Genomic DNA, 14,441 nt, shown 5'->3' with positions numbered 1-14,441 from the left:
GCTCATGCAAATAAGGAAGGAAAACACTAAAGCTTCAATGTTAAATCATCAGAGACATGTCCAGACAATTCACAAAAGAAAATATAAATGACAAGTTAGAATATTAAAAAAAAATACTGGGACTTCTAGGTAAAGATGGGGCAGTTAACACAGCCATTTAATGCCTCTACCTTCTGAAAACCATAAAAGGACTTTTAAAAGCATAAACCACAATGACAAAGTGGGAAAGGAGTAACAATAGCAAAATTTTAGAAGCTTGAAAACAAGTGGACAAGTAGTAACTGTCTCGGTAGATAGTTAAGGCTGAATCTTACGCTAGCATTGGGGAGGGCAAGAAAAGCAATCCCATTAATTGTGCCAAACAACAAAAAAGAAAAAAAGAAATCAACCATATCCTGTACCTAAGAAAGTGGGGTAAAATCTAAAACAGTTAGACCTGCAGGTCCCATTGTGTTCTGCAGAACAGTGTGACCGTCCCGCATTCACCCCAGCAAAATACTGGGCATTTATTCTCAGGAGGGTAAAAGCCCTGGTCCTATGACAGAGAAAGTTATTTATTGAGACAATGCCAGGTCAGGTTAATAGTGCCAAGACTGGAATCTGGATGAAGGCTCGCACGGCCATCTGGCAGTGTGAGTCACTGGAGCATCGAGGACCAGAGGCTCGTGCGAGTGCTCGCTGTGTGGATGATGACTGCTGTTTTCGTGACCACCCAGGAATCTCCCAGGGAAGGAGAGGGCTTCCCCACAGGGCAAAAAAATGAACTAACTTCCTATCCTGTAACAGAATTCATAAATAGTATGTATGATAAGGAATGGGTTCTTATTAAGGTAGAAAATAATGATTCAGATAATGGTAGGAGCACCGCTGAAATATTCTTGGACCATTTTTCAGTCCTTGCATATTCAGACGTGCTGGCGCATCCAGACTCTCACATGGAATGTGTTTGCTGTTAACTTTCTTTCTCTGTTTTCTCCAATGCTGTAAAACCTTCTAATCTTGATGTACCAAGTCTTTTAACATTGGGTTATTACAAAAGAGGTCTGTGTTTCAGTGGTATGGGGAATGAAGAAGGGATAAGGAGGAAGAAAGATTTAAATTGGTTTTTAGAATGCTTTCCTTTGTTTATCAGTTGAAAGAAGAGGTGGAAAGACAGATTATTTCGATAGCATTATGCTCCAACTGCAATGATTATCCATTCCTCCAAGAAACCATTTTAATTCTGGCCACTTGAATTTCACTTTACTCCTTCGGTCTGGAACAGCCTAACAAAATTGTTCTGCCTGATAAACTTGACTTACTCTTCCAGACCAACTTGAAATGTTCCCTCCAGTGTGAACACTTCCATGACTCCAGAATATAACAATTATCATAACTGCAATTTAACGAGCTGCCTGGCCTTTTAGCTGATTCTGATACTGTCAGATAAGCAAGGTAGTTTTATCCTCACTTCACAAAAAAGGAAACTGAGGCTGAGAAGACTTGAGTAAGTGGCTTAAGAGCACAGACAGTTGTCCTTCTGTTTCCACAGGTGGTTCCAGGACACCCTGCAGATACCAAACTTTGAGGCTGCTCCAGTCTCTTATATAAAATGGTGTAGTATATGCATTTAACCTAACATCCTCCCTACACTTTAAATCATCTCATCTCTTGATTACTTATAATAACCAGTATAATGTAAATGCTATGTAAATTGTTGTAAATACAATGTAAATGCTATGTAAATCATTGCCAGCATGAAGCAAATTCAGGTTTTGCTTTTTAGAACTCTCTGGAGATTTTTTTATTATTATTATTTTTAATCCACAGTTGATTGAATCCACAGATGTGAGAGCCGTGAGTACGGAGGGCAGACTGTAGCTAGAATAAAACCCAAGTGCAAAACCTAAGGCCCTTTACTTTTGAAAGCTGCATCATTTACTGATCATTTTGTTTGATATTTGTTGATGCATTTATCTCCCTCACTGGACTGAGTCTTCATTCCTTCATGGGAGAGAAATTGTCTTTTGGTGGGGCATGGCGTTTTATATATAACATTAGTCAGATTTAAATTTTTAATTTATTGTTGACATGCCTTGTTTGACTCTGCACTCCACAGGGCAGATGCTGAAACCAGATATGTTTTATTCCTTATTGAATCCAACACCTGTCACAGTGTTTGCCACAGAAATTACTCAATATATATTTTTGAGTAAGTAAATGAATCAACTGACAAATGAGTGGACAAATGAATGAAGGAGAAGGATCGAGATCCAGCTCTTAGCAAAATAATACTTTTTTTTTTTTTACTTTCATTGTCCCCATTGTCTGAATAGGCAATGATTTCTTAAGCTAATGTGAAATATACCATCAGCATCATCGATCATGTTAACCCAGATGAAATCTGTTCCCTAATAGCACCTCAGCACGCTGGCAGTGTGGGTTAGGGGCAAGTTTTACTTTCTTACAAAGATACTGAAACTTCAAAATACGCAGCTGTAGAGATGTTGAATTTTGTATTTCATGCGTATAGGCTGTTTTTATTCGAGAGCTCAAGTAGTCGGCTTTAAGCTCTGGACTTCAAGCCAGTGTGGTTCATATTTTGTCACCATGGGGTCTGAAACAGAACTTTATTTCAGTGGTATTATGAAATTTTCATAAATTTTGAGTTATTGAAAACTGACCACAAAGAATAATATAGAAGATTGCACAGATTACAAAGTACTTAGCCTCTGAGTACTTAACGTACAAGGTACTTAGAGTCAATTAAGAAGTATAATTTTAGTTGATAACTTCAAAGTTCTTAAAGTCTAAAAGAGTGTGCTTTTTGTGAAGAAAAGAAAGTCCATGTCCTGTTTTCCCTTTTTTTTTTAATTAAAGCCCAGAGGATATAAAAAGTGGCAGAAGGTATCACATTATTTCTTCTGTAACAGCACAATCCCACACAATTCTTTTAAATACAAAAGAATAGGCAAAATGTAATGACACTGACTTCAGTTCTAACTCAAATAAGGCAGGAAATTGAGTGAAATCAGTTTTTCCTCTAATCTTATGTGGGGAAAAAAAATGTGTCATATGGCAAACCCATATGATTCCAATCTGTTTGGTTTATTCATCCCTGCAATGACATTCAGACTCCAGAAACTATATCAGAAACCTAGTCAATATTTCAACACCATCATCCAGACTAGGAATGTGGTAAGGTACGTGGTAACTTAGTGCATTTCAAAAAAAAAAAAAGGGTGTCCTGATTGGGACAAGATGTTGATCATGTATCTTTTTCTCTCTTCAGAAACTTATGGTGACTCTCTTCCTTGCAACTCACTCTTTGTAAAGGCATATTTTTCTCTTCTCTTCCCCATAGAATGAAAAATAAAAAGAAGAAGAATCAGTGTCTTAAAAATCTCTCCATGCTCCCTCACCACTTGGGGACATGACCATGTCTCATGATCCTCTTCTGTTCCACCCCACACAAACACACTGTTCCCATGACGTTACACCTTTGTCCATGTTATTCTTTTCTTCTGGGACCCCTCACCATCTACCCACTCCTTCCCCTACTCCACCCTGACTCCTCTTCCCTGCCCTTCCCTCTTGCTTTTTGATGTATCAAGAATCACCTCCTCCACTATATATAAAAATAGATAAAAAACAGATTTCTTCCACATAGCACAAGGAACTATATTTAATATTTTGTAATAACTTAATGAAAAAGAATATGAATACACACACATACATGACTGGGACATTATGCTGTATACCAGAAATTGACACATTGTAACTGACAACACTTCAGTTTTTAAAAAAATCACCTCCTCTAGGAAGCCTCCCAAGAACAAGTTAGTTGCCTCTGTGTTCTGAATGTACTATGGAGCCCTCATCACCGTGGTCCACTAGGATTGTTAGCTTTTCTCTCTTCTTGACCAGACTATGAATTTCTTAAGGGCAAGAACTTATCTTTTCATTTTTGCATGTCCAGCATCTTGTCCAGTGTTTAGCGTATCATATGTGTTTGTTCAATAAATGTTTGTTGAATGAGTCAATGAATCAGCAATTTTCCATTAGAATAGTGAAGAAGGTATATTTCTTAGCACAGCATCCAAAAAGCACACAGGAAGAATTGGTACATTTTTGCTTGAGGTAAAATTACTTTGACAGGGACCACCTTTGAAACTCCATCTACTTGGGTCTCTTGTGTTCTTTGTGAAATAGGAATATTAATTCTCAAATCCTATCAAAGGCAATCTAGTTATTAAGGAACAAAACAAACTGATATAAATGGACTTTCTTACAAGAGTCCCAAATCATATATCCTAAGGACAATATTATGTAGAAAAGTCTCAGTAACTTCCAAATACTGAGACACATGATAGCATATGAGTAAACAGCATATGTGGTGTATATATGTACACACACACAATGGACTACTATTCAGCCATAAAAAAGAATAAAAAATACCATTTGTAGCAACATGGATGGACCTGGAGATCATCATACTAAGTGAAGTTAGCCAGAAAGAGAAGGAAAGATACCATATAATATCACTTATATGTGAAATCTTAAAATGTGATACAAATGAACTTATTTACAAAACAGAAACAGACTCACAGACATAGAAAACAAACTTGTAGTTATAAGCGGGTGGAAGGGGGCGAGAAGGGATAAACTGGGAGTTCAGGATTTGCAGGTACTAACTACTATATATAAAATAGATAAACAAGTTTAAACCATATAGCACAGGGAGCTCTATTTAATACTTTATAATGGCCTATAATGGAAAAGAATATGAAAAGGAATATATATATATATACACACACACACATACATATACATACATATATATATAAACTGAATCACTATGCTGTACACCAGAAATTAATACAACATTGTAAACCAACTATACTTCAATAAAAAAAAACCTGAAAAACCAGTATGAGTCAAAGGAAGAAACAGGATTTCTAGGTTTTCAGTGTCCTTGGTACTCCTTAACAGAATATTTTATTAGCCTATAGTTTCTTGACAACTGTCGCCTGATCTTATATCCCAAGGAAACTTTAGGTTTAAGATGTTTACTCTGCAGAGATAGGTTCGTGATGTTTTATTTTCATTACAGATATAACAAGCAGGACACATTTATCCTTTGTGGCCAGGGAATAAACAGAGCCCTATGTGTAGAAAGCACTGAAGCCCCCCTAAATATGAAAATTGGATGTGGGTGAACTTGAAGTCAGTGTGTAAGGCAAGCATAGAACCTTCTGACTTTCTTACCTTTACTAAAACTTAATTATTTGTTTACTGTTAAGGAAAGTAGGGCGCCCTGTGGACATTTCTACAACTGAAATGCTCCTTACTCTTGGAAATCAGGCTATTTGTCGGAAGGATAGAGAAAAGCTAGTGCCCAAAAAGAAGACTAAGCTTGCAAAAGGGCTCATCACTAACAGATGTATTAATTCATGGAGGACTGATTCTCCTATTAAATATATATAGTTTTAAAGTTATTTGGTCACGAGTAAAAGCAGATTGTTTATTGACTTTTTAGAGAAGCAACCAACTCTAGTTAAAAAGAGACCCAGTCTGAATTAACAAAGCACCACGTTGTGCGGGATGTTTACAACTCGCTGCCTGTTCTGGGTATTTCATTCGCATTTCGTTCATTGTGATAAAATACTGAGGCCTGGGTAGCCTCTAGGACGTGACAGCAGGCGCCATGTTAGCAGGGTCAGCAGCAGGGCTGTGTGGTCTATTTGAAGGGGCTGCGTGGTCCGCCCAGCACAAGGTGGACCCATGAAAGCGTGGCCAGGACTTGCTTATGGTAGCCCAGGGAAATCATCTGAAAGAGTACCAAGGATGCACATGTCACTTCGGCCCATCAGCTTACCAGTTGATGAAAAAAACAAAAACATTTCTAATGTACTGTAGCAAAATTTGGTATTTTGAAGGGGACCTGAAACATAGCATACTTTGGGATCTTAAAGCTGGATTTTTGATATTCTTTCTGGACTCTGTCTCTTTGTCTGTCAGTCAGTCAGTCAGTCTTTCTCCCTCCCTCCTCTTGTGACCTGGCAGGTGACAAGAGAAAACATGTATTTTTTCTCATGTTTCTTTATTAATAACAACAAAAACAACAACCAAACACTTGAATTCTGGCCACCATCCAGGTCAGATTTTTAATTGAAAAGGCCTCTTGCTTGGAGTTACCTTGGAATTAGGTTCTTATTCCCTCACCATCTTTTTTTTTTTTAATTTATGAGTAATGGTCATCAATTTAAAATAAGGATTTCAGTTTCATCATAAAGAACTAATACTATCTGATTCTCACTCATTTTTAACTTCCTTCTTTTCCATTCCTCATACCACTATCAGTGCCAAATAAACTGATTATCTCCATTTTTATCATCTTTTTTATATTTTCAAGGCAGTAACTGAAATTGGCCTGCTCAGAGGTAGATACTCTGGGTGACAGAAACACTTGAGGCAAAAATGGTTCAAATCAATTTGTGGGTTGTTTTGATCACATTTTTTCAGTTTTATAACCTACCATTCATAATAGATCACTTCTTAACCTGGCCTGGCCCCAACACAGCTCTGAAAATTAATAACATTTTTACAAGTTGACACTTAGATACGTATCTTCAAGTTCAGTAATCTGAAGGAAAATTTCTAGAGGCATTATAATAAGGACATTTAATTAAAAACCCATGTTGACTCGGGAATATTATGTGTAGCACTGATCCATAGTGCAGCTAATACATTCATTACGCTGAAAATTTCAAGTGATTTGTTGATACATTGGCCAGTAAGAGTGCAACCTGTCTCAACAAGAGTATTGAAAGAGGCAGGGCAGTGAAACTTTCATCTCCACTGGGAGTGAGCTAACTTGCCAAATCTGGGCCATCAATCATAGTAAATATGTTCAGAACAAATCGTACATCTTCCACAATTCATTGTCTTCATCAGCACTTTTGAAGTCAACGGTCCAAAGTAGTTACTTTTGGCCAAGTTTTCAGTAGCCTGTGGTTTAGGCAATATGCTGCAGCTGTCATTTTCAGGGCGATGTTCTCAGGTGGTTGTACTCCATGGGCCAGTTTCAAGGAACTCTGAAAGGACAAAAGGGCAGCCTTGTTTCTGAGGAGGGTCATTACATTATAACTTGGAAAATGTTGTCTTAAAAATCAAGTCATTGTCTAAAAAGTCTTTGGAATCCCTTAGAGCTTGAATGCATGAATAGATTAGAAGATTGAATTTCCTACTCATGTCTTGTTCGAACACTCATTGTGTAGGCAAAAAAGTACAGTGTGGGGTGTGTGTACATTGGGGGAGGGCTAGAAAGAGCATTCAAACATGAAATAATTTATTTATTGTCATTGTTCTGGTTGCCTTTTTTAAAATGGTTTATTTGGAAATCACATCAAACTTAATAGAAAGCTTCATGAAGAGTACAAAGAACTTATGCATTTCCCTCACCCAGATTTACCCATTTTCAACATTCTGTCGCATGTACTGTACCACTCTTTCTGTGTACAGACACACGTTATCTTTCTTCTCTGAACCACCTGGGAGGAAGTTGCACATATCACAGCCCTCCATCTTCCAAACCCCCAATGTATACCTTCCAAGAACAAGGATGCTTTTCTGTGCAACTAAAATATAGTCTCAAACATCTGATTGCCTTTGAATATTTCAGCATGATCTGTTTTTATACCTTTTTACTTCAAATGTTAACCCAGATACTGAAACTGGTAGGAGGAATAACTCAACTATCTGAAAAAAGTCTTATCACTCACATTTCAAATTTTGCCAACAAACATGGTATGCTACGATGTGAGAAGTGACTAAATGATGGTTTTAGGGAAGAGATGGGTTAATACAAAGAGAGATTTCCCTTAATAAATAAGTCTTATCTGTTTGGGGATGCATCTTACCAGTGGCACTACAGTTACCTAGCATTCACTGGGACAGACAGAACATCTTGTCTTTCTGTATATTTTGATTCTGTTTTTCCTTTTGTGATCAGATAACCTCAGGTTTTAAAGACTGAAGTAGTTTCTACTTAGTCAGTGCCATTGCCTTGCTCCCTGACAGTAAGCAGTAAAGAAGCAGAGGGGGTACTGGGGATGCTGAATGGGTTCTGGAGAGATCAGGGGTCCTGTGGGTCATTATCCTGACACCACACTGCAGCCACCCCTTCACCAAGATAGATAGTGGTAGATCTCTCCCAAAATGGTTCTTGTAGCTATTTTTGTTTCCAATCTTAATTTTTTAAATGAAGGTTTATACTGCTGTGAACAGCTTGAATTGAGATTTCTATTTAATAATCTGTGCAGCTAATTCTGATAACTAACACATACCTGACAGTTGCAGTCTTTTCCCAAAGGGTCTTGAGCATGTATATCCCTCTCCATCCCAGGATATCCAACAGTATATCTCTGTGTTGGGAGATCTAATTGAGAACAACAGTGCTTTAGGGATTTAGAATGGGCAGCAAGATTTTCTGTAGGAGGATGGTGTGATGCTGTAGCAATTTAGGAAAAACAGGTCCCTTGGTAACTATGGTGGACAATATTGAGGCACAGTCCTGCAAAGTCATCCAGGAGTCTGTGTGTCCATCCAGTGACAATGTACACACAGAGGTGGGCCTCAAGTGTGTGCAAATAACACACTTACTACCCTGAGCAGATGCTTCGTTCATTCATTCAACAGATTTACGTTGAAGGAAGATGTTCCAGGAGCTGGAGATTTGGTAGTAAATAAGACAGCCATGGTCTTTAACCTCATGGAGCTTACGCATAAACTGGGCTTTGAAATATTGTACATTAGGAAGCATTTGTGCTCGGACTATATGACCAGAGTATGTCATTCTATAAACCTTTCAGACATGACTCGGACCCACAAGAATTTAGTTTTAAAGCTGTTGGATTTGCAGGAGGAGAGAACATTGGCTTTAAATGACAGATCATGGAAAGAAATAATTTTGAAAAGACCCTCCAGCTTTTAATGATTTAACAAGAGCAGTGTGCTCAGAAACTATTTAGTCAGAAAAAAAAATATGTAAACACCCGTGTGTTCAAGTATATAAATGAGTAGGGTGAGGAGCCCTGGGGAGAGGAGAACCTTCCCAAAATGAGGACAGTTTCTTTTTCATGGCAGGGAAACCATTTTTTGGTTCATCACTTCTAGGCTTCTATCAGTTTCCAGGCTGGGATGACTTCCAAATCAGGCTGCAAAGACAAATATCTGAGCCCTAGGGAAGCTCCAGGGTGGTTCTTGTAGGCTTGTGCTTAGCATGTTTTCTAGAAATCATTTTCAGATAGTTCCAGAGCAAGCTCTTCATTCACAATCTATTCCTGCACAATACCTCTGAATTACAGTCAACTGGAGACCAGTCATCCAATATCTAAATTTCACCCTGGCCTCTGTGAACACACCTCTTGTTGACAAGATCCAGGACAAGCCATGGTCCTGGACCAAGGTGAACAGGAGTTTTATTAGTGGTGTTTGTATTAGTTGGGATTGTATTTGGCTGTGAATCCAGAAATTTAAAATAGAAGTGGTTTAAGCAAGGTGGATGTTTATTTCTGCATCATGTTAAAGTCAGAGAGTAGGTGGTCTAGGCTCACGTGTCAGCACTACTCTTCCAGGAAGTCTCCACCCCACCAAGTTTTCTCTATTTTGAGCAGCCATCTGCTTAGGTAAAAATTGGGATTCTAATACAGAACTGATGAAGAAAAGCACCAATATTAGGGAGCAGCCAGCAATCTCTGCCACAGTGTCGCCTGTTAATAATGTTGCATGTGATTTAAATATTTAATGTCAGTGTGCAGCACCGTATTTGCAGTGTTGTTTGTAGTATGATCTTGTACAGTGTGTGCTTAGTAGCTGCAGTTTTCAGGAAGGCTGTGTTAGGCTCTGCTAGAATATTTTACCTGCCCTGGGTAAGGGCTTAAAGATTAAATGTGCTAGACAAATGACTGACTAATTGTAATGGTGTGTGGCAATAGTTCCCTACCTCAAAGTTTGTGTGTTTGTCTAGAGCTGGGGAAAGGAGGAACTGGTAGCACGGAACAAAAGTAGTTGGGGTTCTTAAAACTATTTGAGGCTCTTCATGTTCTAACCAATTCATCCATTCATCCAAATTGGAATCCCAGGTACATTTTGGACTTACGGTAGCATCCCAAAGCCCCACACAAGGATTCCTCTGCTTGTTCTAACAAGATTTTGTCTTGGCAGGCATGCCAAAATTTGATAGCTACAAATAGGGAAGTCTGAAAGGAGAGGGGCGGAGGGGGGTAATTTCTCTTAATTCTACTGCAGTGTCTTGGGGAGATAATGGTTACCATTTTGCTGACATGAGGCAGGTATGTCACTGTGAACAGGGAGAACGAACAATCACGGAGCTGATTTAATTTCCAGTGGGGTTTATGCAACTGCCGAAACACGTTGTAGCCAAATGTTCCTAAAAGTATGAAGTAATCTAATTTGTTCCATCATTACAAGAAATTAAAGACAAGCACAATTACACCCCAGTGGTAAAAGAATCCCTTCAAGTGCCATTGGTATTGACCGAATGAAGTGAGCTTTCTGATTACCTTGACCAGCCACATTTTAATTTTTGTCTGTCCATTTCTTCCCAATCACATTAGAGGGCCTTAGCCAATTTGGACAAAATAAGCTACATTATTAAGGTGCAGTTTAATCTGGGAATCAGCTTAATTACTAGATTAGGGTTTTCAAATGGGCATGCCTTCTAGATTTCAGTAAATTTGGGGATGTAATTATTAGGAAGGAAGTCTTTGTTTTGTAGTGTTTATAAGAGATCCAAGATGAAAGAAAGACTTAAATTTAGAGAACTGATTTTTTTGGTTGTTCCACCAAGAGTCTTTCTGGAGAGAGGTGTCTATTCTTGGGCCCAAAGCTCCTGAATGCTTTGGTGATTTGAGAGAGTTACTTCCAGGGGCGGTGGAATTGGGCAGCTAAATGATGTGTGATGGACTTCCCCATAGTGTCCATACAATTTAGCATTCACGCCAGGACACTTGAGAGTAAAAGGCAATACTATTCATACTTACACCAGGATAAAGGCATAAATCTGGTAAATTCCAGGCCAATTAGAATATATTAACCCTCTACCCTTAAGGAACAAGGAGCAATAGATATCTAAACAAATAAATGAAATAGGGTGCTTAGGCACCCAGGCAATAAACCACTCTGTAGGACACTAGGAGGAGAAAAATGAGGATACGATTCACTCTACCAGGGATTTCTCTCCACAGCACGGAAGTTACTCTAATCACATGATGTCTCAGAGCAGGAGGCTCACAGGCCCCTGAACCATGTTAGTATTCCTCTACCAGTCTAGTTATTGATTCTCAGATGCATTAGAAGTTCTGGAAACGTTACAGAAAGATAGCCTTAATACAGGGACTGTTCCATGCTTTTTCAGTTCAATTAAGTTCAACAAACATATATTGGATATCTGGTATAGGACAACCAGTGTTTAGCATTAGAGATGGAAAAATGTATTTGATATGGTCCCAGCCCTGGAGAAATTCAGTCTAGTAGCAAACAAATCATTGCAATAGAATATTTAGTGATTTAATTACTTGAAGAATTGACTTCGGTTTGGCTCTCAGACATCAAATATGATATCTGTCAGTCTCTGTCTTTGGAGGGAACTCCTGCTGGGTGGTAACCTGGATTTTCCCAGACCCCTACTCATGCTAGACACTCTGGCAAAATAAACAGGGTGAGCAAGCTGTTTCAGTGAAGTTCTTTTAGCGCAGAGGTCTTTGTTTTCCAGACTGCTAATTTATTTATTTTTTCTACCCGGAAAGCACTTGCCTACCATCTGAGCTGTTCTGACCAAATCAGCAGAGACAAGCTACAGAGATTTAGGATGTCTGAGTTTAAAAGGTTTGCGTGTTTAATTAGATAAACAATTTGAGAGCACTTGCCAGGATGACTGGTCCTAATCATACTGATAAAGGCTGGAAAGACCCTCTCAGTCAGCTGGTGGATAACAGAATCTGGGAGAAGAGTGAAACATTGGAATGAGCTGGAAATAATTCAGAAAATCCTAACACACTCTATGTGCCTGCATATAAAATTCATCATCATCATACTTTTCTGAGCACTTACTATTTTTCAGGCACTGCTTTTATAGGAATAATCCAGTTAATCTTCACAATCACCCTGTGATGTAGGTACTGTTCTGCCCTTTTTACAAGTTGGAGAACAAGCTTAGACAAGCTAATTAGCTTATATGAGGGTCTCAAGCAAGTCAGTGGCAAAGCTCAGGTTTGGAAAAAAGGGCTGCTTTACTCCAAAACCATTTTGTTGAATTTTCAGTCCTTGGAGGGTCCCTCTCTGGCGCAGAATAACCCAGCATGTTGTCTGTTTAGAGATGAAGAGGAGCAGGGACCCACCCAGCCTTTGTTTCTAAATAAAGAAATTGGGGGGTGGGGGTGGGGGTGGCTCTGAGCTGGAATAGGAGCTTTACTCCTGTAGAACAGGCACCTTCCTCCAGGATCCAACCCAACAGGTTACATTCAGGTGCCAGTCTCATCCTGAAGGAGAATTACGTTACCAATGGTAACCTGTCCTGATAAATTTATTTCCAAACTTTCATTCCCCACAAAGAGAGCAGGACCCTGTGGCCACAGGGACCCAGCTCATGGGGAGGAGGACTAGGTGGGCAGAGGGAGCAGCAGGTGGGGAATTTAAGCTGTGAAATTTAAACAAGCTCTCAAAGGGCTGGGTTTCACCCACTTCTCTGCCAGTGACAGTTTTTCTCCTCTGCCTCCCACAATTGCCTCTTGCATTGTCTTTTTAAAATAAACATTATCTTCTGGATGTTCTCAGCTTCTTGTTAGTTGAATTTCTCATTTTTTGATCAGCACCTCTATCCTGGGGACTCCCTGAAACCAGAGATCTTCCGAATTCAGCTCTGAACGTTGAGCACCTCTTAGAGTCCAAGGTACCTCCTAGCAGGTGCTCAGCAGATTTTTGCTGAGTAGTGAATTGAACCAAAGTTTAAGTAGACAAAGATGAATCGATGTCAATAAAATCAAGAAAACAATGTCTTGTTTCCCAACTTTGTCCATGAAAAGGACTCACTCCCTGGCAAAGCCAAAATAGAAAAAGCATGTGGATTCCCTCCAGCTTTAGAATCCGTCATTCTTAATCTCCTCCTGAATACCCCCTCCCTGAGTGATCCCAGGATCACTGCACCCTAGACCTTCCTTCTGCTCCTACAGAGAGCTTGTCATCTGCTTCTACGCAGAGCTTCCTTTGAAAGAACTTTTGCATGAGGGAAGGAGCCTGTGAAAGGCAGGAATAGGATAGATGGAAGGAAAGAGGTATGGTTTTGTGTAAGGAGAGAGATTGTTACTATTATGCAAGGCGTGCTTTGAGAACATAAGATTATGTAGGAGGGACTGAAAGAGGAAAAGACCCCTAGAAATTAAGGAAAGAGTGAGGTTTTCTGGGAATTTCTTTGTTAAGAGTTTAAGAGCTAGAAAGGAAAGTGAGGGCCAAATGGAAAGATTTATTTTTTCCTATTCATTTGCCAATGAAAGGGTAAGGATGTGTGGCCGTCTTTGGGAAACAGTGCTCCCTGTTTGGTTGGGTCATTAGTAATTGTTAGGTCATTGGAGCCAGATATTTTTGGTCAGGCCGAGTTCCTCACAGCACATCTCATAGGGGTCCAGTTGGTCCATGGACAGCTGAGATCATTTGGCCAAGACCATTCCTGAGTAACTGCTGGAACCCAATAAGGAATCTCTGTCTTTTGACTCCAAATCAAATAGTCTTTCAGTGACCCCACATTAGCATTCTGGATTCCAGAAACATTTAACTTAATTTCTCTATCTTGAAATTATAATGTCCTTTTGGACTTGTCTAAGACATTACTCTCAGGAAGATGTCAGTCCCTTGTGCTACACACTGTGGATATTAGAGGCTGCAATCTGGCCACTAAGGGTCATAGGCTTTTTTGTCGTATCCTTAATGTGTTTAACTTTTTTAAATTAGTTACCCAAACTTAAAAAAAACAGATGTTACGTCTAAAACTCCAAATACGAGGATTCTTTTGAAAAATCTTAGGGTCTGGCCACAGTTGGCCGTTAGTCCCACAGATGCCCTCTGAATTTGCCACCTACTGCCCCCACTGTACCCCCTTCCCAACCACACCACTCATTCATATGATCTGTCTGGCTCCTACAGGCTTGTTAGAGAGTGATCACTGCTTTATGTGCTCAACTGCTAAGCCTCCAATGCCTTAAGGAAACTCACATGTATGGAGAAATGACTTACAAAATACCTGCATATTAGACAGCTCGTAGCTTAGCGAGCCCTGTGTTCTACTTACATGTCTCCCTCGCAGTAGAAAAGTACAGGGAGAATTTTTATTATAAAGTGGGAGGAAGAGAGAAGAGGGAGGCAAAACTAACATTTATTAAGCTAGG

General features: G+C 39.3%; 1 protein-coding gene across 6 annotated transcripts in view; it reads left to right on the top strand.

Moving 5' to 3' along the window:
* The window catches only part of PDE4D (phosphodiesterase 4D), a 1,348,493-nt gene that overhangs the window by 1,269,861 nt on the left and 64,191 nt on the right, over nucleotides 1-14,441 (top strand). The gene's annotated exons all lie outside the window — the stretch shown is intronic.

This window comes from Camelus bactrianus, chromosome 3 (genome assembly GCF_048773025.1).
Source record: "Camelus bactrianus isolate YW-2024 breed Bactrian camel chromosome 3, ASM4877302v1, whole genome shotgun sequence".
In the NCBI taxonomy this organism is placed as follows: domain Eukaryota; kingdom Metazoa; phylum Chordata; class Mammalia; order Artiodactyla; family Camelidae; genus Camelus; species Camelus bactrianus.
This window is presented reverse-complemented; position numbering and strand designations above follow the sequence as displayed.